Source organism: Lepisosteus platostomus, unplaced genomic scaffold, assembly GCF_059453375.1.
Source record: "Lepisosteus platostomus isolate fLepPlt1 unplaced genomic scaffold, fLepPlt1.hap1 Scaffold_95_H1, whole genome shotgun sequence".
Classification (NCBI taxonomy): domain Eukaryota; kingdom Metazoa; phylum Chordata; class Actinopteri; order Semionotiformes; family Lepisosteidae; genus Lepisosteus; species Lepisosteus platostomus.
In genome coordinates, this window is record NW_028291707.1 from 143,020 (window position 1) to 164,165 (window position 21,146).

At 44.7% G+C, this 21,146-nt stretch overlaps 6 non-coding genes across 6 annotated transcripts; 3 read left to right on the top strand and 3 right to left on the bottom strand.

Annotated features, from left to right (window-relative positions):
• The first annotated feature begins 1,327 nt into the window (after positions 1-1,327).
• trnat-agu (transfer RNA threonine (anticodon AGU)) lies at positions 1,328-1,401 on the top strand. The gene has a single exon. It is a non-coding gene; the product is annotated as a tRNA-Thr (tRNA).
• Positions 1,402-2,564: 1,163 nt separating this feature from the next.
• Positions 2,565-2,706, bottom strand: LOC148630591 (U4 spliceosomal RNA). The gene has a single exon (XR_015935145.1). It is a non-coding gene; the product is annotated as a U4 spliceosomal RNA (small nuclear RNA).
• A 2,163-nt stretch (positions 2,707-4,869) lies between these two features.
• On the bottom strand, positions 4,870-4,951 carry trnas-gcu (transfer RNA serine (anticodon GCU)). Its single transcript has one exon. It is a non-coding gene; the product is annotated as a tRNA-Ser (tRNA).
• Positions 4,952-17,044: 12,093 nt separating this feature from the next.
• Positions 17,045-17,118, bottom strand: trnar-acg (transfer RNA arginine (anticodon ACG)). Its single transcript has one exon. It is a non-coding gene; the product is annotated as a tRNA-Arg (tRNA).
• A 1,624-nt stretch (positions 17,119-18,742) lies between these two features.
• On the top strand, positions 18,743-18,824 carry trnas-gcu (transfer RNA serine (anticodon GCU)). The gene has a single exon. It is a non-coding gene; the product is annotated as a tRNA-Ser (tRNA).
• A 1,344-nt stretch (positions 18,825-20,168) lies between these two features.
• Positions 20,169-20,250, top strand: trnas-uga (transfer RNA serine (anticodon UGA)). The gene has a single exon. It is a non-coding gene; the product is annotated as a tRNA-Ser (tRNA).
• Positions 20,251-21,146: the final 896 nt, after the last annotated feature.

Genomic DNA, 21,146 nt, shown 5'->3' on the forward strand with positions numbered 1-21,146 from the left:
TGCACCCCCATCATTAATCGTTGCGCCTCTGTGAAAGGAAAGCTCTTGGGCAGTCTTTGAAACAGCTCGGATGAAACACTTGATTGCTTCCATGTGCATCTGGAGCCCACTTCTTATTTTCACTTCACGCCGCCCAAAGCATTTCTAAAACAGGAGATTCGCGTTTGGGAATGCGCCCTGCCCTACAAATAAAACAGGTCTACGGGTCTGAAACCTGCTCCACAGAAAACAGCTCTGTTGCGCTTTTGATCAAAGGGAGATTCACTGTTCTTACTTTTTGATGACATAACACCCAAAGGGGCTTCTTTGGAGCTGGATTCCAACCAGCATCCTTAAGTTTCTTGGCGGTATCCTTTACAGTCCTCTGTTCGGTCGACAAGGGACTGAAGGGGGCAGCTTTCCTCACACATACAGTGCAATGTACTGTACTGTTCCCGTTCATCGAATTCGCAGTTCTGCATCAGACCTCTAACTCGTTACATTAGCTTGGATTTAAGCCACGAAGCAGGCTTCTACTGTATAAACGTCTAGGGGAATCACAAACTATTTGAGAGGCCATCATCCCAGGGGGAACTGACAAAGTCTATCCCTAAACACCTAGCGCAGTCTCTCGAGAGACTGTCAAAAATCGCTTTCTCCGTTTGCGTTGCAAGTAAGTGAAAACGCGGTCTCAACCCAGAGCCACTTGGCAGCAGCGGCACGTAAATACTGTCACTGCTCGATACCAACGTTAGCCTACTATACCATGTTCAGCCACCGCTAGAAAATGTACGGCTCTAGAACCGGAGCAAACGACAGGATGGCCAACGTCAAACGTGTCAGACATGGAGAGCGACAAGAAAGGGATTCGAACCCATGCGTGTAGAGCACAATGGAGCAGCAGTCCATCGCCTTAACCACTCGGCCACCTCGTCGAGTAAGCTAGGCTGTCCGGACATGGCTTGGCGCACTCCAGATGATCTTTTTCTTTTTTTTCCCTCGTACTCGAGGGTCATTTTCCTGTTCCACATGCGATTTCAACATTTTCCTTGGGAGATGTCAAGCCAGCAAGCCACTGCTGTGGTTCAGTGGCCAGTGTGCAGTTCAGTGGCCCTGTTGTACACAGAAAGCACATTGAGCTCCTTGGACATGAAAAGTTCCAGATAAAAGCCATTTGTCATCCTTTCTCTTGGTGTCGATGTTGCTATTGTATGTAAAGGTGGCAACTTGCTCAGCGAGCAGGCGGAGCAAGTTGCAATGCAGATGTGTCTGAGTGGTGACATAGTCTTGCAATGCAGATGTGTCTGAGTGGTGTGTCCAAGTGGCTGCAAAAGGACAGCACTCTCGGGGCGCCGTGGCTTAGTTGGTTAAAGCGCTTGTCTAGTAAACAGGAGACCCTGGGTTTGAATCCCAGTGGTGCCTTTTTTGTTCCGTCTTCTCGAACAGAACTGGTCATTATGGACAACCGCCTACGGCTAGACTTAATTAAATGCAATTATTCACTTCCTGTCTTTAACGCGACTTGTTTTTCTTAAAATGGATGCAACTTGCAAAACTTGAAATACAAACCTTGCTAATCAGCGCTAGCGGCTGGCAAAAAAAAAAGAAGTCAGCAATGTTTTTTTTCTTTAACCTTAACCCTGCTAATGGAGAAGAGTTAAACGGCCGAGTCTAGGCAGCTTAAACGGTGCGCACGTCGGGTTCTTAGCTGAAAGGGTGGTAAATCACGCTCACCCCAGTCCTTAATCTTTTAAAGAGGATACAAAATTGAACCTAGTCGCCACATCACATACATCCTGTTCAGTGATAAAAAGGTAACATCTATCCTTGCTCCAGAGTCAATCTTACGTTGAGGGCATCTTTTTTTTTTAACTTTACCGTGAATCGGGCTCGGCTGCACAGAGGAGAGAGCAGAGCAATGAGGTCACGGGGACAGGGGAGTCACATGCTGGCGGTTTGAATACGCGGAAGATCACTGAGGGATCCACAGTATATGGACCCTCCGTGCGCCATCAGTCCGCACTCCGGACTCTGAATCCTTTCCCCGGAGTAAATCTGTTACATTGAAAGAATGCTTCTCGCAGGTTAAAAGAGGGACCCTTGTTAATTGGAGAAATCAATGATTTCGAATGAATTCTGTATGCTTTAAAAGACAGCTATACACAGAAAACATGCAGGACACTGGTCATGATGTTTCCCGAGCCGAAACACTCTTTTCAAACTGTCAAAGGTTTGCTTTGCGAACGCTGCAGGACATCGCACAATCTCTTTTGAACGGGGACAAACGATTTCTTAGGGGGCGCAGTAAGTACAGACGTTTAAAAAGCTCCACTCATGCCGAAGATGCAGTATGAAGAAGCGCAACCTAACGTTTCACAGACAAAAGCCGGGCGCCGCTACGAGCAATACGAAATCAAACTGACAGCACACGGCGTTTCGCGCTGACTCAAAAGTGATCTCGACAGACGCTGTTCTCTGTATAACGCTGAAAGAGCTAAAGAGCGTTTCTGTGGAGACGTAACAAGCTCGTTTCTTTCTACCATGATGTCACCATGACAAAATCTGCCTTTAAACACCTTGCTCAGTCTCTGACGAGACTGTCAAAAATTGCCTTCACCGATTGTGTTGCAAACCGGTGGAAGCGGGGTATTGGGAAAAGTTTTCAACTAGCAATAATCGCGCCTCGGCTAAACCTCACAGGCTACGATACTGCCACTGCGCAAAGCTGACGATTGCCAGGCAACCGCGGGGATCCTATGGAAATCGTTATCGATCGTCTCATGGCATGTCGTTGCTGTAACGCTTCATATTTGTCGTCTTCTTCTTCTTCTAGCTTGAGGTTTTGAAGAATTTCATGACAGACAAGGGCTCCGTCGGGAACAAAGGGCGTTGTGAGAAAACCGTTGCTTATTTTCAGCAGCAGAAATACAACCCTTTAAATACAAGATGACAGAACAATGACGAAGGGCATGCCGGGAGGAACTCATGCACTACAGAGGAAAGGGGGCGGGCACGTACAGTTCACATTCAAGCCACAAGTACTCTTCTCGGATGTTGCACAAACAAATCCTAACGTCATGAAAGCCTGGTGCAATTTCTGTGGCTACATTTGTTGCACGTCATGCACAGTAAGAGTGTTTCTAACACCAAATAAAAAGTCAACAATTAGCGATCACGCCTTCTCCTCAGTTAACCCACTGAAACCCTTGCTGTTAACAGTTCTTTACTGCGTGCTTTACGAGCACCTACAGATCGTGTTCGTTCTTTCAGCTTTATTCATTAGGTTTTCAAAGGCATAAGTAGAGCACCAGAGGTGCGAACGTAAAATGTGTGGTTATCTGAAGAATTGATTTCCGTGGCAGCGGGTCCAAGCGATTTCGCGTTGTTATAGTACCAGGAAAGGAGAAGCGGCACTTCGCCTCTTTCGCGCAGGCACAAGGCGACGTGCGGCAGACGCCGGAGTCGGCAGGTTTCGAATCTGCGCGGGGAAGCCCCAACGCATTTCGAGTCCATCGCCTTAACCACTCGACCACGACAAAAGCCCGCTGGCGCCGCATTCCTCCTATAATCAAACACGGACTGCGAGGTGGCTGCGGAAACCTTTTTAAAGCTGCTCTCCGTTCAAAAAAAATACCTTTCACAAGATACGTGCCGGCAGACAGACACGCCTCAGAGGGTTTAAGGCTGGCTTCACGTTCAAATGATAAAGTCCCCCCGTCCGGATGTCAAAATGCAACTTTGGCAGACAGAACAAACATCAACAAACCACAAATGTGGACAAGGATTTTACAAGCTGCACCACACTGCACTTTCAAAAGCATTTACGTTCGTGTTAGACGCAGGAATTGCCTTTGATTTGCGCGCTTACGAACGCCATGGAAAACGAAACAAAACTAAAGCCCTCAGCTCCTGCACTTGATTATAATGCCGTTACGTGTCGAAGCAGTAAGTTACATCATCCTACCACTGCAACACGGGGAATAGAGAGAAATGAGCACACGCTACGAATCGTCTCAATCACTCCCTAGCGTCGTAAGGCGCATTGAAGGGTGCACCCCCATCATTAATCGTTGCGCCTCTGTGAAAGGAAAGCTCTTGGGCAGTCTTTGAAACAGCACGGATGAAACACTTGATTGCTTCCATGTGACTCTGGGGACCACTTCTTATTTTCACTTCACGCCGCCCAAAGCATTTCTAAAACAGGAGATTCGCGTTTGGGAATGCGCCCTGCCCTACAAATAAAACAGGTCTACGGGTCTGAAACCTGCTCCACAGAAAACAGCTCTGTTGCGCTTTTGATCAAAGGGAGATTCGCTGTTCTTACTTTTTGATGACATAACACCCAAAGGGGCTTCTTTGGAGCTGGATTCCAACCAGCATCCTTAAGTTTCTTGGCGGTATCCTTTACAGTCCTCTGTTCGGTCGACAAGGGACTGATGGGGGCAGCTTTCCTCACACATACAGTGCAATGTACTGTAGTGTTCCCCTTCATTGAATTCGCAGTTCTGCATCAGACCTCTAACTCGTTTCCTTAGCTTGGATTTAAGCCACGAAGCAGGCTTCTACTGTAGAAACGTCTAGAGGAATCACAAACTATTTGAGAGGCCACCATCCCAGGGGGAACTGACAAAGTCTATCCCTAAACACCTAGCGCAGTCTCTCGAGAGACTATCAAAAATCGCATTCTCCGTTTGCGTTGCAAGTAAGTGAAAACGCGGTCTCAACCCAGAGCCCAGAAGCGGCACGTAAATACCATTACTGTTACTGCTCGATACCGACGTTAGCCTACTATACCATGTTCAGCCACCGCTAGAAAATGTACAGCTCTAGAACCGGAGCAAACGACAGGATGGACAATGCCAAATGGGCACACGTGTCAGACATGGAGAGCGACGAGGATGGGATTTGAACCCATGCGTGCAGAGCACAATGGATTAGCAGTCCATCGCCTTAACCACTCGGCCACCTCGTCGACAAAAGTGGGCTGTCCGGACATGGGTTGGCGCGCTCCAGATGATCTTTTTCTTTTTTTTCCCTCGTACTCGAGGGTCATTTTCCTGTTCCACATGCGATTTCAACATTTTCCTTGGGAGATGTCAAGCCAGCAAGCCACTGCTGTGGTTCAATGGCCAGTGTGGAGATCAGTGGCCCTGTTGTACACAGAAAGCACATTGAGCTCCTTGGACATGAAAAGTTCCAGATAAAAGCCATTTGTCACCCTTTCTCTTGGTGTTGATGTTGCTATTGTATGTAAAGGTGGCAACTTGCTCAGCGAGCAGGCGGAGCACACACCGAATGCAGATGTGTCTGAGTGGTGTGTCCAAGTGGCTGCAAAAGGACAGCGCTCCTGGGGCGCCGTGGCTTAGTTGCTTAAAGCGCCTGCCTAGTAAACAGGAGACCCTGGCTCTGAATCCCAGCGGTGCCGTTTTTGTTCTGTCTTCTCAAACAGAACTGGTCATTATGGACAACCGCCTACGGCTAGACTTAATTAAATGCAAGCATTCATTTCCTGTCTTGAACGCGACTTGTTTTTCTTAAAATGGATGCAACTTGCAAAACATGAAATACAAACCTTACTAATCAGCGCTCGCGGCTGGCAAAAAATAAAAGAAGTCAGCAATGTTTTTTTCTTTAACCTTAACCCTGCTAATGGAGAAGAGTTAAACGACCGAGTCTATGCAGCTTAAACGGTCTGCACGTCGGGTTCTTAGCTGAAAGGGTGGTAAATCACACTCACCCCAATCCTTAATCTTTTAAAGAGGATACAAAATTGAACCTAGTCGCCACATCACATACATCCTGTTCAACGATAAATAGGTAACATCTGTAGTGTGCTCTCTGAAGGCACTAGTTCTGTAGGATTTGGGATTTACTGGGACAATTATTCATTGTAGCAGTAAATCACAAAATGATTCTTTTAATGGCTTTAGAATCCAACCTTGCGATATAACTCAAACAACGCACACACACAGGTACTAATACATGAGGATACATTTATTAATACATAGAATATGCATGTAAACCTAACAGATCTTATCGAGAGGGTTATCAGAATACAAAAGGTATATATTCAGTCAGTTACAAAGAGTTACATATATCAAGAGGACATACGTTCAGTATATCATTCATTTAGACCGTTTCGTAAATGAACTTGGTTATAACTTCTACACTAGATACTCAAAACAAGTACATAACTCTTAGGAATTAAATTGATATCAACTGGTTGGGATAACAATTGAATTCTCGAGCTGTCATGCAGTGAAGTTGAATACTCATCCAATCTCTGGGGATTCAGATCTCCTGCGGGCACAAAGAAGCAGTTGCAGGCTTGTTGCTGTCTAATCCGCGCTCTCTGGCTCTATGCCAGGCTTTGCTGTTCAGCTTGCGACGGTGCTCTGGTGATGCTGACCTTGGGGTTGTAGACCACTTGGATGAGGCTCTCTCTTGGAATCTTGCAGACCTTTAGGCGCCAATGGATGACCATTGATCATGATAGCCAGGCTTAGCTAAGTGCATCCCCATTTGGGAGCTGTCCCTTATCAAAAGAAAACATCTTTAAATCAGTCTGCATGAATAGCTTCTCTGTGACTGCACCACAGAGATGAAGAGGGAGATGGGGCCTCATTTGGGAAAGCACAGCAACACTTAATTCTGTCTTATTAATAAGCCTCGCCGCTACAGTACGTACAGTTCTGAATTAAAAACTTCATGTCCCAGTTACCATGGTGGTGCTTGTGATCATTGCGTTTAACCAACGAAACAGGGCGAAAAATCAGTCACATGACTTTGTGGCTGAGTTTAGAAAGCTTAACGTATCAGCAAGACAGCAAAGACATTTTTCCAAGAAAGTTTAGCCTTTGTCACTAATGAAACCGCTAAATAAAGACATAAATATGGAAATTGACAATTAATTGACTTTTATATTTCTAAATATCACAACATGTTCGAATCCAAGTCATTTTTAATAACAATGGGTAAACTGGGTAAACTATCACAAAGCTTTAAAAAACTTAACATTTTTATTATCAACAAATTGTAAATACGATGTTTACATTGGCATTATTAATTTTTCGCTTGAGTATATGGAGGATTGTGAGAGCAGACCCCCCCTCTTAGGCTACATTTTTAATAAGAAATGGAGGCTGTATGCGTTACAATATAAACATTTACTGTCAAACTTTAAATCAACAGTTGATTTAAAGACAATCTGTCAAAGAGCAATGAAACACAATATTGTTGTTGTTGTTATTGTTGTTTTTATCCTGTAAAGCGTTTTGAGAAGCCACCTTTAAAGGCGCTATATAAAGGCGCTGATTCTTATGGAATGTGTTTTCTTTCTTCTTTTTTTTCAGCATAGAATAAACCTGTTACAGTACTTGATTCTTATGGATGCCCGGTTCCGCCGGGGATTCAAAATAAAACATGGAATCACGTGTCTAAGGAAATAGCATTATAACTATATCCATGCACAGACAGTAGCATGTTACATTATTAATTTGGGTGTCTCCTCTTGCCAGAAAGCGCTAAATTGCATTTTGAGTGCGGTTTTTGACTTTTTTTAAATTACAACCCATACATAAGCTGATACTGTTTAGACTTTTAATTATTTTAAACTGTATTACAGCAGCACAATGTGCTTTTTCACGAAACCTAGAGTACTGAAATGTCTTGCGTTGTACAGCTTTTCAGCTAAATATATTTATCGCTTACACCTGACACTTGATGTGCCCGACAAAAACCAGTTGAACAGCTCTGTCGGAGGTTTGCAGATCAGATCAGATTCCCTTCCCCCCACAGAAAGACAGACTTATTAGTCGTTATTCACTGCGACAGCAGCTCCAATTTCAGGCGTAAGCGATAGATCCCAGTTTAGCCGATCTTGTTACAGCATGTTCCAGTTTACTCTTATTAACCATATTAATTTTAAGTGCTTAATGCCATTTTTTGACCACGCACGAATATTCTTATGTCCATACCTTTGCAAGGGAATCAGTGTGAATTGTAATACTAATTAAATAACCGCGGGCACTTTCCACCCCCTCTGACAGCAGGAACATAACCCATTTCTCAGCTCAGCAGCTCATTACAATATAGGGTGTTCAAATCTTTTGCTGCCTCAAAAAGCTTTAGAGAACTTAACATTTCTATTATCAACAAATTGTAAATACGACGTTTACATTGGCATTACTAATTTTTCACTTGAGTGTATGGAGGATTGTCAGCTGTCACTGAGAGCAGTTAATTAAATGTATTTTTTTGATTCACAATCAGACAAATGCAACATAAATTGTTATCTTTGTCTTCTAAGTATATTAATAAACTTTCAGCATAGCTTTCTCCTAGTTTAGATTAATTTTTCTTGGGATTTTGGGATCAAACGTGGAAAGATTAGATTAGTAATCGTTTTTATTTTTTAAATACATTTTAGAAAAGTGTAATCTATACTTAAAAGCTGTATAAAAGCTGTATAAAAGACACTCGATATTAATGGAGTTTAGTTGATACTTTTTAAACTTTTAATTATTTTAAATTGTATTACATCATTGTACACATGCTTAAAAGAGAAGAAAACGCAAGCCTTCTTCAGGTGTGAGGGCATTCTGCTCAGAATGAAACACTAAAATGTAATGTAGGCTCTGAATGGGTTCAATTATGATTTGGGCTTGATTAAGGTCGCTGCCTTTCATCCAAAATCCTGCTTGAATCCTTCTAAACTAAAAATTAGACATGAGCAGGGGCTCTGGTGAAATTTCTCTTTTTTTAATTTCTCTTTTTTTCTTGGAAAAATATCTTACCCGCTGCAATCCGGGCACAGAAGGATTAAAAGAAGCCAGACAGGCAGGGGGAAGAGTGAGTTCTAGATAAAGAGGTATCCAGGTAACAGTGAAGGTAACAGCCGCAGACGTGGCCTACTTAGCCCGCCAGGGTTACCCTACTCTCCCGGAGGAGGCCCACCGGGAAATAGCGCTCCAGGCGTTCCTGGCCCCGGCGCCGACTGAGGTGCAGTGCCACGTGATGCTGGCCGCACTGGTCCCCTTGGAGCAGGCCCTGGCTCTGGCTGAGCAGACTGATGCCGTATTCGAGGAGACCGGTGGGCACCAACGGAGGGGCGCACGGGGAATCAGATGGGGAGGAGGAGACACCCAGCGCGACGATGCTGGGGGAGCGACGACGGCTGGTCATCTGCCACTGCTGTGGGGAGAGGGGACACATCGCAGGCAACATGAAATTGTCAGGGACATTCAGCTATATACAAAGAAGAGACAGACAAAGTAATAATTCTATATTAACGTGGCCTACATATTGACGCAATGATCAAACTAACTGACATGTTCTGATTCAGATCCCCTGCAGTTCATAATAATTAGAACAATAGCAATGCTGAGTCCTCCCACCCTACTGAGCACAAATTCAGCTGCTCTCCAGTTCTGTTCTGCATGTTTTTTCATTGCAATTGAGCTCGGAGCTGGAGATGATCTCCATACAGTTCTGTGTTAACTAGCCCGCACTTGCGTGCTAATTTACGGGTTGTGGCAAATGCTTTTCTATAGTTCATATACATGACGGCAACCTGTTACCGAGGAACCTGAGAGGTTTAAAAGCCTCACGAGCCAGGCAGGACTCCAACCTGATTCGAAGTCAAACGCGTTATCCATTACGACACTGGCCCATGGAACATGCGCTTGCACTCTACCACAGAGAACAGAAAAAGTGTTGATGTGTCGTGCTGAAATTCCGATTGATTTTGAATTCAAAGAAAAAAGGTTTTCTTCCAAAACACCATGAAATTGTCACATCTTGCAGACAATAGGTGTATTCCATGTTGAAAAGAGAAGAAAGAAAACCATGGAGCCTTTTACAGGTGTGAGGCTTCTTCAGGTGTGAGAAGACCTCACAGTCGAAACGCTGTGTTTCCGTTCTTCTCTTTTCAGCATGCAATAAACCTATTACTTGTTCCTTTGCAGCCGAGGCATGCTGACGTAGCTACCCAGCTGAACATCTTGCAGACTCTACAGTACTTCTCTCCTGTAGAAGTAAAGCAGGGCTTGCTGGGTGAGCTTTTGCTCCGGTAAATTAGGTCACGTGTCATGTTAAATCACTTCTTCTAAACACAACATTTGCTGGTGCTAGCTTTCCCCATGAAAAGAGACATTTCCCTTACAGTACATGACATATCGTTTTTATTCTATCAATAAGTATAGAAATTAAACAAAAGAAAAAATGGTGTCGCCAAAGAATGCACAGCTCTGTCGCCTTGGGGAGGTGTCAAGGGCATTGAGCTCCTTGGACATGAGAAGTGCCAGATAAATGCCATTTCTCATCATTTCTCTTGGCGTCAGTTCTGCTATTAAATGGGACGGAGGCAACGGGCTCAGAGAGCAGGTTAAGTGCACACCGAATGCAGATGTGTCTAAGTGTCTGTAAAAGCGCGGTGCTCCGCTGGTGCTGTTCCCTAGTGGCTTAAAGTGCCCGCCTAGTAAGCAGGCGATCCTGGGTCTGAATACCAGCGGTGACTCTCTCCGTGTCTTGTTGTGCCGAATGTCTCATTTCAGACAAACATGTACAGCTTGGTTCAGTTTAATGCAAGAATTCATTTCCTTTCTGGAATAACTTGTTTTTGAAGAAATCCATACAGCTTGTGAAAGATGAAATCCATTTCTTGGTTGTCAGTGGAAAAAGATTGCCGGCTGCAAGAAGCGCAAGTGATTGTTTTCTTTGACCATAAACCTGCAAATGTAGGGCGCACAAAAGACTGTCAGACTCTGTGGTGCTGAAAAGTTGGTGGTTCAAGCCCCTCCAGTATGCGTGTCTCAGTTTTTCCAATGTAAACATCATCACCATCGCTAAAGAAGATGGCGCAGAAGGCTCCACAGTCGAAACGTTGTGCTTCTTTTCTTCTCTTTTCAGCATGGAGTAAACCTTTGCTTTATCCTTTGCAGCCTAAGCATGCTGACGCAGCTACCTTTCTCTTAACACGCCTCAATCATTATTCACCAAAACGATCAGCAGAATAAGTCGCCTTTGTGGTGATGTCACTCCTCTGCTTCACAAATGTCCTTAGTGACGGGCCATTTCTTTCTGCCATTTTTCCGGAGCGGTTATTGATTGCTCCATCATTTCCCTCTTACTTTCCATCACTAGATTGAAAAAAAAAACAGAAACAGGATGCAAAAACTCATCAAAGCACTCGATAGAGTATTTGAATCCACAAGTAGCTACGAGCAACTTTGTCCTGGCTTGCATGAAAGTCGGAAAATGTCAAAAAGAAAAAGATGGTGGCTTTTTCATATTCGTTCTTTTATTTTTAGTTCGTTGCTTCTTCTGTCCATTGTCCTCCTGCCTGGCTCTTGACCTGTGACTGTTTGAACGCACACAGTAGACTTTCATGCAGGGTATTTGTCCTGAGCCTCTGTGAAAGACCCACCCACCCCCATAAATAACTGCTCTAGAAACACATGAATGCAAAACTAAACCACAGCTTAAAGAGGAGCTTGTCATGACCGCCAGGCAGTTAAGACCAACTCTTAAGCAATCTAAACAGCACCAGCAGCGGGTGATTATTAACAAACGCCGCCGCACGAGTTAACCCACCTGCACACACTCCACCGTGCGGTACGCAGTGCTATTTTTACCATCTTTACCTGCTTCCCGCTGGTATTGAGTCTACTCCTTGAGAGCTCTACCTGGCGTTTTTTCCATTACCTCGTTTATTCTGGATATTGGACTCCCCTTCTGCCTTTTCGACTTTGGACCTTGCCTCTCACCTCGGACTGTTTGCCACCAGTGTTCTCCCTGGATTACGACTTACCTTACGCCTCTTGACCACGAAACAAAGCAAAGCAGAGCAAAACAAAATGAACAAACGAAAACCCTCACGTCCCGCACTTGCATATAACACCGTTACGTGCCCAAGCGGTATTGTACGTCATCCTAGCACTGCACCCCGGGGCGTACGGTATATGGGAACTAGCACACACCACGAATCGTCTCGAATCACTCCCTATAGCTGTAAGGCACCTTGAAGCATGCTCCCCCAACATTCTTCTTTGCGCATCTGTGAAAGGTAAACTCTTGAGCAAACTCTGAACCAGCTCTAAGGAAACTAATCCGATTAGACGTTACTTTGACTCATCTTTTAAGGGACCCTTGTTAATTGGAGAAATCAATGATTTCGAATGAATTCTGTATGCGTTAAAAGACAGCTATACACAGAAAACATGCAGGACACTGCTCATGATGTTTCCCGAGCCGAAACACAGTGCGTTTTTCCAAGCCATCTGACAAAGCCCGCCCACTGAAAACTGCAGCAAATCGTGTAAAGACGTTCAACTTTGTAACTACTGCACGCACAGGAAGCAGAATAAATTCCTCTTTTCAAACTGTCAAAGGTTTGCTTTGCGAACACTGCAGGACATCGCACAATCTCTTTTGAACGGGGACAAACGATTTCTTATGGGGCACAGTAAGTACAGACGTTTAAAAAGCTCCACTCATGCCGACGATGCAGCATGAAGAAGCGCAACCTAACGTTTGCATTCCTAGCAAATTCCTTTTATTTTTTGATAAATAAAGACAGTCTTGTTTAACAAACAACACACACAACATTTTACATTGTCAATTCAATTCAAATCAATGTATTTCTATATAGCGCCTTTCACAACAAGGTTGTCCCAAGGCACTTAACAATGCAAGTTGTTAAGAGCCTTGTGTCTAATATGCCGCCTAGGTTACGTGCTGTCTCTTTGAGGCAAATGTTTAAATCCTCTGAGTTAAGTGCTGAAGTTATAGTAGTCCTATCAGTATTGTTGCCTCCGATCAACAGATCCTCATTTTTCTCAGAGTTGAGTAACAAAAAGTTTTCACACATCCAAGTATTTCCTTCCTTAATGCATTTAACTAAACTGATAATAGAAGAGTTGTCATTTGGTGGAAACAAAATGTTTATTTGAGTGTCATCAGCATATGAATGAAAGTTCATATTATTTTTTCATATTATCCTACCTAGCAGCAGCATGTAGAGAGAGAGAGCAATATTGGTCCCAGCACTGATCTTCTGGTACCCCAAATCGAACTGGTGACATTGATGAAGCAGTACAATTATTAGATATTTGAACATAATGAAAACGATGAGTAAAATGTGAAGTAAACCACTGAAGGACGGTTCCAGATAAGCCAACCTCAAACTCAAGCCTGTGTAACAAAACAGAGAGGTCAACCGTGTCAAAGGCAGCTCTAAGATCTAGAAGCACAAGCACTGTTTCATTCCCCGCATCAGTAGCTAAGAGAATATCATTTACGACTCTTGTTAATGCAGTTTCAGAAACCAGACTGAAATTTCTCAAGTATATTATTTGAATCCAGATACGATTGACGTTGGGCAACAACTATTCTCCCAAGACTTTTAGATTGAAATGGGACCTTTGAGACAGGCCTGTAGTTGTTAAGAACTTGTGGATCCAAATTTGACTTCTTAAGGAGCGGTCTAACAACCGCTACCTTAAATTGATCAGGTACAACGCCTGACGCAAGCGATGCATTCATCATACTAATTATAGGTCCTGCCAGTCCTTCGAGGGAATCTTTGACTAGCTGAGTGGGGATGGGATCTAGCGAACAGGTGGTTGACTTTGTCTTACGTCTGTGTCCATGAGTCCACCATAAGAAGAAATCTGAACAGGAGTGGTGATCATGCGAGGTCACCACGGAGGAAACCACTGCTCTCCCCCCCAAAAAAACCACCACTGCCCCTCTCAAGTTTGCTAAAGACCACATGGATGTTCCACAACTCCTGGAACAATGTTCTGTGGACAGACGTGACAAAAGTTGAACTTGTTGGTAAATGTGCACAGCGTTATGTTTGGAGATAACAAAACACCGCATACCAACTCCAAAACCTCATCCCACCTGGGAAGCATGGCGGAGGCTGTACGGCTTGCAATCATCGAGGGACCGATGAATTCCAAGATGTATCAGGAAAATCTACAGCAGAATGTCTGGGTGTCTGCCTGTGATCTAAAACTCGAAAGACGCTGGGTCATGCAGCATGACAAAAACAAAGGAGTACATCAACAACAGAGTGGCTGAAACAGAAGAAATTCCGTATTTTGGGATGGCCAAGTAAGAGTCCTGACCCCAATCCCATTGAAGTGCTGTGGCGTGATCTGAAGCAGGCCGTTCAGCGCAAGACATCCCAAAAATATACATGAACTGAAACAGTTTTGCATAGAGGAATAGGCCAAAATACCTCCTAACCGCTGCTCAGGTCTGACCAGCCGCTACAGAAAGTGGGGATTGAGGTTTTTGTCATAAAGGAGGTTCCACTAGCTCCTTAATATAAGGGTTCACGTACTTTTTCCATCAATGACCTTGATTGTTTAAACCATTTGGTCAATAAAGAAACAGCAATGTCAAATGTTGGGCGTGTGTTGTTTGTTAAATCAGACTCTCTTTATTAATTATTATGACTTAGATAAAGATAAGATCACATGTTAGGAGCCATTCATGCAAAAATCCACATCATTCCGAAGGGCTGTTTACAAAAGTTTTTCTCCCAACTGTATGTGAGAGAAAAGAAGAGACGCTCACTGAGTAAGGTGGGGTTGTAGCTTTGCAAATCAAAAGGACATTTGTACGCTCAAAATGGGACAGGAGCACCCCAGATGGGACTCAAACCCACAATCCCTGGCTTAGGAGGCCAGTGTCTTAGCCATTAGGCCACTGGGGCACACTGGGTGAGGTCGATCATGCTGATGAAGAGCCAGTTTTTTTTCCTTTGCTTTTTCAAAGGGATCCCCAAAATTAGGGAAGTTAGGCAGCAGAAGGTTTACTGTGACCTGAGAAGGACCGGCATCCAATCACGGTGGTACACACACACACGCTCTCACTCATCTGAGCTACACGGCTACCAAGATGATCTCAGTTGCGCCGAGCTGGTACGGAACATATTGAACTGATCGACGGCGAATTGTCTCTCAGACAGGCTTTTCACCTCTGAGCTCCCTGACTGACAGTAATCAGCTAGGTAGTGAAACAGTCAGCTGCTTCTAAGCCTTAAACAGCTGCATCTCGGCGCTTCCACAGAGAGATGATTTGAAAGCCAAATATCGCCCATTGGGAACACCTTACTATCACTAGTTTAAGAGACTCTTAAGGTCTTGCAGAGGTGCCTGTCTAATAGCATGCGCTTTGCAAGCTATAGGTGTTTAGGCTGAGGCAGAATGCCTGTTAACAAAATGTTTTTCTAAAGGGGCCTCGCACTCTTTTCCAAACAATGGTCACCATCCCCACCGAGTGTCACAACGTAGTCATGTCCTAGGATGTCACCTGTTAGTCTCCATTTGTCTGCCACCAACACTTTAGGTTACGGGGTCACAACCGCACCCCAAAGACCAGAGGAGCCGTTGTCGTTCTGGCGGCGCAGATTGGGCTGAAGGTGGGGCGCTTGAATCTCGCTGTTGGAGGCCGTCTGAAACTGACCCAAGCCTTTCCCTTGAATTAAATGTAAATAAGAAATGAACCCCAGATGCACATGGAATCAATCACGTGTTTCCTTTGAGCCGTTTCAGAGACTGCTCCAGAGTTTACCTTGCACAGATGCGCAAAGATTAATGATGGGGGTGCACGCTTCCAGGCGTCTTACAATTGTAGGGACTGATTAGAGACAATTCGTAGCTTGTGCTCATTTCCCCCTATTTCCCGTGTTGCAGTGGTAGGATGACGTAAATTCCTGCTTCGACACGTAACGGCATTATAATCAAGTGCAGGAGCTGAGGGCTTTAGTTTTGTTTCGTTTTCCATGGCGTTCGTAAGCGCGCAAATCAAAGGCAATTCCTGCGTCTAACACGAATGTAAATGCTTTTGAAAGTGCAGTGTGGTGCAGCTTGTAAAATCCTTGTCCACATTTTTGGTTTGTTGATGTTTTTTCTGTCTGCCAAAGTTGCATTTTGACATCCGGACTGGGGGACTTTATCATTTGAACGTGAAGCCAGCCTTAAACCCTCTGAGGCGTGTCTGTCTGCCGGCACGAATCTTGTGAAAGGTATTTTTTTTAACGGAGAGCAACTTTAAAAAGGTTTCCGCAGCCAAATCGCAGTCCGTGTTTGATTATAGGAGGAATGCGGCGGCGGCGGCGAGCTCGCATTTGTCGTGCTTGAGTGGTTAAGGCGATGGGCTCGAAATGCGTTGGGGCTTCCCCGCGCAGGTTCGAATCCTGCCGACTCCGGCGTCTGCCGCCACGTCGCCTTTGCGTTCGCACCTCTGGTGCTCTACTTATGCCTTTGAAAACCTAATGAATAAAGCTGAAAGAACCGACACGATATGTAGGTGCTGGTAAAGCACGCAGTAAAGAACTGTTAACAGCAAGGGTTTCAGTGGGTTAACTGAGGAGAAGGCGTGATCGCTAATTGTTGACTTTTTATTTGGTGTTAGAAACACTCTTACTGTGCATGATGTGCAACAAATGTAGACACAGAAATTGCATCACGCTTTCATGTATGCTATTGCAGACACCAACGTTGCCTAGATAGAAAACCGAAATAGCCGTGGGTTTGCTTGCTGGTCTGAAGGATCTCTCTTCGAATCTCTATCATTTGTCAATGGAAGTAAAAGGCGCTGCAATCTCATACGTTCAGAATCAAACCCGCAGCTGTTGTTCGACTTTATTTCTTGACTAATTACAACTGAGTGTCGCATGAGCAGTTACATAAACTTGTCTGGTATATTTGAACACAAATGCCGTTCTTCAATTAAAACTAACAGTACATTGTCAGGGACATTCAGTTCTATACAAACAAGAGACAGACAAGAGAATATTTCTACCGTTCATGTGGACTACGTGTTGACTTACTGATCGGAATAATTGAAAAGTTCGGGCTCATAGCCGATGCAGTGCGTGCTAATTAGAACAGCAACGCTGAGCTCTCAGCACCGTACTGAGCCCAGGTGTTTTTCTAAAGCTGTCAGGTGCAGTTCATTTACATGAAGGAAATCTCTTACTGGGTACGATTACAATGCAGTAAGTAGCACAGACTACTTAGGGAGTAGCCCGATGCATTTAAAAATGACCCGAGCCAGGCAGGAGTCGAAACCTGCAATCTCCTGATCCGTAGTCAGACGCGTTATCCATTGCGCCACTGGCCCCGGTGTGACACTGCAGGACTGTAACCCAGTGAGATCAGCACTGCACCTAGTAAAATATTACCCCCGGTCCATTCTTTTCCAAAAGTGAGAAACACCTGTTTTCTACATTTTGTCTGTTTTAAAACCATATCTCTTTAAACCAAACCAAGAGTTTGTCTTTTGCACTGATATTCTGATTCATTTCGATTTCAAAGAAAAAAAAAACATTATCTTCCAAAGCATCATAAAATTGTCCATTCTTCCAGACTCTACTTCTCTCTTGTAGTAGTACAGCAGACCTTTCCAGGTGAGCAGATCACAGAGTCCGAAATATGCTTCCTCCATCAAGCAAAGTACCTGAACATGACTCTGTCTTCATAAAAGCGCCCCTGTAATAAAGAAATTAAATCCGAAATCAAGAGGGCAGTTGCCTACTGAAGTTCAAGAAGTCATCAATTTTAACCTAGCAACACATTAAAGGCTGCATCTATACAAGTACGATTCTAGAAATGCTCACCAGATTGCGTTTTAAGAAGGAACTGCGCCTCAGGTTCCGCCGAGATCTTAACTTGGATGGCAGGATTCAGAGTCCGGAGTGCGGACTGATGGCGCACGGAGGGTCCACATACTGTGGATCCCTCAGTTTTCTTCCGCGTGTTTAAACCGCCAGCGTGTGACTCCCCTGTCCCCGTGACCTCATTGCTCTGCTCTCGCCTCTGTGCAGCTGAGCCCGACTCATGGTAAAGTGGAAAAAAATACGCCCTCAACGTGGGATTTACTCTGGATCGAGGATAGATGTCACCTTTTTATCGTTGAACAGGATGTATGTGATGTGGCGACTAGGTTCAATTTTGTATCCTTTTAAAAGATTAAGGACTGGGGTGAGCGTGATTTACCACCCTTTCAGCTAAGAACCCGACATGTGGACCGTTTAAGCTGCATAGACTCGGTCGTTTAACTCTTCTCCATTAGCAGGGTTAAGGTTAAAGAAAAAAAACATTGCTGACTTCTTTTTTTTTGCCAGCCGCTAGCGCTGATTAGCAATGTTTGTATTTCATGTTTTGCAAGTTCCATCCATTTTAAGAAAAACAAGTCGCGTTAAAGACAGGAAATGAATACTTGCATTTAATTAAGTCTAGCCATAGGCAGTTGTCTGTAAGGACCAGTTCTGTTCGAGAAGACAGAACAAAGAAGGCACCACTGGGATTCGGACTCAGGATCTCCTGTTTAAGAGACAAGCGCTTTAACCAACTAAGCAACGGTGCCCCGGTAGTGTTGTCCTTTTGCAACCACTTGGACACACCACTCAGACACATCTGCATTCGGTGTGTGCTCCGCCTGCTCGCTGAGCAAGTTGCCACCTTTACATACAATAGCAACATCGACACCAAGAGAAAGGATGACAAATGGCTTTTATCTGGAACTTTTCATGTCCAAGGAGCTCAATGTGCTTTCTGTGTACAACAGGGCCACTGAACTCCACAATGGCCACTGAACCACAGCAGTGGCTTGCTGGCTTGACATCTCCCAAGGAAAATGTTGAAATCGCATGTGGAACAGGAAAAGTACCCTTGAGTACGAGGGAAAAAAAAGAAAAAGATCATCTGGAGCGCGCCAACCCATGTCTGGACAGCCCAGTTTCATCGACGAGGTGGCTGAGTGGTTAAGGCGATGGACTGCTAATCCATTGTGCTCTGCACGCATGGGTTTGAATCCCATCCTCGTTGCTCTCTACGTTTGACGTTGGCTCTCCTTTTGTTTGCTCCAGTACTAGAGCCTTACATTTTCTAGCGGTGGCTGAACATGGTATAGTAGGCTAACATTGGTATCGAGCAGTGGTAGTAACAGTATTTACGTGCCGCTGCTGCCAAGTGGCTCTGGGTTGAGACCGCGTTTTCACTTACTTGCAGCACAAACGGAGAAAGCGATTTTTGACAGTCTCTCGAGAGACTGCGCTAGGTGTTTAGGGATAGACTTTGTCAGTTCCCCCTGGGATGATGGCCTCTCAAATAGTTTGTGATTCCTCTAGACGTTTATACAGTAGAAGCCTGCTTCGTGGCTTAAATCCAAGCTAAGGAAACGAGTTAGAGGTCTGATGCAGAACTGCGAATTCAATGAAGGGGAACACTACAGTACATTGCACTGTATGTGTGAGGAAAGCTGCCCCCTTCTGTTCCTTGTCGACCGAACAGAGGACTGTAAAGGATTCCGCCAAGAAACTTTAGGATGCTGGTTGGAATCCAGCTCCAAAGAAGCCCCTTTGGGTGTTATGTAATCAAAAAGTAAGAACAGAGAATCTCCCTTTGATCAAAAGCGCAACAGAACTGTTTTCCGTGGAGCAGGTTTCAGACCCGTAGACCTGTTTTATTTGTAGGGCAGGGCGCATTCCCAAACGCGAATCTCCTGTTTTAGAAATGCTTTGGGCGGCGTGAAGTGAAAATAAGAAGTGGGCTCCAGATGCACATGGAAGCAATCAAGTGTTTCATCCGAGCTGTTTCAAAGACTGCTCAACAGCTTTCCTTTCACAGAGGCGCAACGATTAATGATGGGGGTGCACCCTTCAATGCGCCTTACGACTCTAGGGAGTGATTGAGACGATTCGTAGCGTGTGTTCATTTCCCTCTATTCCCCATGTTGCAGTGGTAAGATGACGTAAATTCCTGCTTCGACACGTAACGGCATTATAATCAAGTACAGGAGCTGAGGGCTTTTGTTTTGTTTCGTTTTCTATGGCGTTCGTAAGCGCGCAAAACAAAGACAATTCCTGCGTCTAACACGAATGTAAATGCTTTTGAAAGTGCAGTGTGGTGCAGCTTGTAAAATCCTTGTCCACATTTGTGGTTTGTTGATGTTTTTTCTGTCTGCCAAAGTTGCATTTTGACATCCGGACGGGGAGACTTTATCATTTGAACGTGAAGCCAGCCTTAAACCCTCTGAGGCGTGTCTGTCTGCCGGCATGTATCTTGTGAAAGGTTTTTTTTTTTAACGGAGAGCGACTTTAATAAAGTTTCCGCAGCCACCTCGCACTCCGTGTTAGATTATAGGAGGAATGCGGCGGAGGCGAGCTCGCTGTAGTCGTGGCCGAGTAGTTAAGGCGATGGATTTGAAATCCATTGGGGACTCCCCGCTCAGGTTCGAATCCTGCCGACTACGGCGTCTGCCGCATGTCACCTTGTGCCTGTGTGGCAAAGGCGAAGTGCCGCTTCTCCTTTCCTGGTACTATAAAAATGCTACATCGCTTGGTCCTGCTTCCATGGAATGCAGTTCTTCAGGTAATTCTACTCTCTTACCAAAGCTGTTAGGTTCCTTTCCGTGGTGAGATGGGTTGTCATGCAACGCTGCCACATAGTGCCGACAGACAAGTGTGTTGCGGGAGAAGAGAAAAGTGTTTGAAGATTTAAGAGTGTCTTAGGTGGAGCCAAAATCAAGTGTCACAAATGCAAGTGGGAAGATTTCCAATGTTTAATATGGTCAAAATAAGCGGAAGTTACCAGCTGGTCCGGCACAGTCTGCCATGCTTTTGTCATATACTGTAAAGTGGTGTGGAACTGTGTGTCGAACTGGAGCCTCACCATTTGCATATGTGAGGCTCCAGTTATACATCGAGTGTCACATTAAATGACAAAAATGAAGAGAGTTAAAGCACCTGGAGAGGTTTTCTTACAACTTTTGAGCTGACACAGTTTTGGAAAATGTTTCCTTCACGCTGCACTGAACAACATAGGCAGCCAAGAGTCTCCAAAACAAAACAGAATGGACAGATAGGAGAAAATTCCCACTCGTCCTGAAGTTCCCAAAATCCAGCACTGAGCGTAAACAAAGTGTCTAAGTAGCGTGGGAATGCTAACCCTAACCCTAGCTGGAGTTTGAGCAATCCGGCACTGAGCGTAAGAAGATGAGTCAAAGTAACGTCTAATCGGATTAGTTTCCATAGAGCTGGTTCAGAGTTTGCTCAAGAGTTTACCTTTCACAGATGCGCAAAGAAGAATGTTGGGGGTGCACGCTTCAAGGCGCCTTACAGCTGTAGGGAGTGATTCGAGACGATTCGT